The sequence below is a fragment of the Emydura macquarii genome, unplaced genomic scaffold (genome assembly GCF_026122565.2).
Source record: "Emydura macquarii macquarii isolate MOO-44397 ecotype Brisbane River unplaced genomic scaffold, CSIRO-AGI_Emac_v2 contig_2798, whole genome shotgun sequence".
Lineage (NCBI taxonomy): Eukaryota > Metazoa > Chordata > Testudines > Chelidae > Emydura > Emydura macquarii.
In genome coordinates, this window is record NW_027132935.1 from 1 (window position 1) to 2,198 (window position 2,198).

The 2,198-nt window shown below is 41.9% G+C and overlaps 1 pseudogene; it reads right to left on the reverse strand.

Moving 5' to 3' along the window:
* Positions 1 to 1,027: 1,027 nt before the first annotated feature.
* LOC137166113 (olfactory receptor 5AR1-like) lies at positions 1,028 to 1,985 on the reverse strand (annotated as a pseudogene).
* Positions 1,986 to 2,198: the final 213 nt, after the last annotated feature.

Genomic DNA, 2,198 nt, shown 5'->3' on the forward strand with positions numbered 1-2,198 from the left:
TCCATGATTTACAAGCTTTAGAACATGTAAATGCATTTCCTTCAGTGGAGTGACTCCTGATTTATGTCAGGAGGAGTGAGAGGAGAATCAAACACATTGATTTGCCTGTGGCTACTAGTGATTTACACCTGGGTGAGTGAATGTTCCTTATTTACACAAATATGCATGAGATTTGAATCAAGACCACTTGCTTTATTGAGTTGTGTTGCAGACATGAAACAGAAATATTATACACAGGTGATTCAGTTTAACATGGCCTTTATCAGTTTCCATTATCTAATACAGGTGTCATATTGTTCACCATTTTCAAACTTCTACCCAATAAGAATCAGGGAAATTCAAGGGCTAAATCTTGAACAGATGAAAATCATTGAAAATCAACAGAAATCAGATTTGCTCACCCAATTTACATTATCGAAGGATTTGGACTGAGGTGACTCCAACTCAAAGTAAATGCAAATATGTGAATGTATATAGAAATAACTTATTGTCTTAAATATGTTCTATGGTCAGTGTTCTGGAATGTTACAAGAACAAGGGAATTGCCATGTACCAACATCCTCTCTCCATGGGTGGCCAGTGTCAGCTGTTTCAAAGACAGAAGAATTGCATGATAAATCATGGATAAAATTTACTCCACACTCTCAGACAGCAGTAGCTGACTCATATCCTGAAACATGAAGCCTCTATAAAGATCAAAGCTATTTTAGAATTCTAGGAATATATTTGACTGCATTATATCCAGTGGCAATGAGTTCCACAGGTCAGCTGGTAAGCTAGGATGGGCAAGACAGACAGAGAGAGAAGAGTGACATCCACATAGAAGAAAGAGAGAGATAGAGACAGAGACAGAGAAAGAGACAGAGACAAAGAGAGATAGTGGATCCCAAAGACTTATTTGTTTATACCTGGAAAAACTACTCCTCCGACCCCACCTCACCCTAAAAAATACAAATTTGGTCAGAACTTGTTGTGTTGCATAGTACATTGACCCACTCAATTTCATCTCTATGTCCAAGGATGGTGTTCATTTTCTCAAACATTTCTTGCCCATAGTCCTTCTCAAAGCATTTTTCACATCCTTGTTCCTAAGCCTGTAGATGAGGGGATTCAACATGGGAATGAAAAAGGTATAGAACACAGACACTGCTTTTCTTTGGTACAGAGATGATAGCTAAGTGGGCTGGGCATACATGAAAGCAGTGGTCCCATAAAATAAGGTCACAGCCACCATGTGGGAGGTGCAGGTGGAGAAGGCTTTGTGCCTGCCCTCAGCAGAGCGAATCCTGAGGATGATGAAGATGATGTAGATGTAGGAGATGAGCACAACCAGGGAAGTGATTGCTATGATGAGTCCGCATAGGGTAAACATCACAAGATTATTGACGTACGTGTCGCTGCAGGAGAAACTAATCAGGGGAGGGCCATCATAGAAGAAATGATCAATCTCATTAGACCAACAATAGTTCAGGGTAAAGGTGAAGCCGGTTTGCACCATGGCATTCACACAGCCGCCAATATAGGATCCCACCACCAGTTGAACGCAAAACCCACTTGGACATGGCAACGGCATACCGGAGCGGGTTGCAGATGGCGGTGTAGCGATCGTAGGCCATCGCTGCCAGGAAAAAGGCTTCAGTGGTGAGGAAGAGAGTGAAGAAAAAGAATTGGGTGGCACATCCACTGTAGGAAATGGCTCTGCTTCCTTCAACGCAGCTCGCCATGGCTCTGGGAGCAATGACGGAGGAGTAGGAGAGGTCTAAAAGTGACAGGTTCATGAGGAAGAAGTACATGGGGGTGTGAAGTTGAGAGTTGGCTGTAATGGTGAGGACCAGGATGGTGTTTCCCAGCATGGTTATCATGTAAATCACCAGGAACATCATAAAGGGCACAGTCTGAAACCCTGCTCCTCCTCCAAGCCCCAGCAGGATGAAGTCTGTCACTGTTGTACGGTTCCCCTTTCTTACTGGATCCACAGCTGACATTTCCCGTAGAAAATAGAACAAGATAAAAGGTAAAAAGTAATCAAATATAAAAGATACATTGAAGCTTCTCCTAAAAGTTCTTTAAACTAATGGGTGTTAGTCATGCAGATGTTTTGGAAAGGCCAAGTAGGTATCCAAATACAGTTAAAAATCTGACCTCAGGTTTTTTTTAAAAATGTTTACTATCAAGCCCAAATTAATCAACTTCCCCCT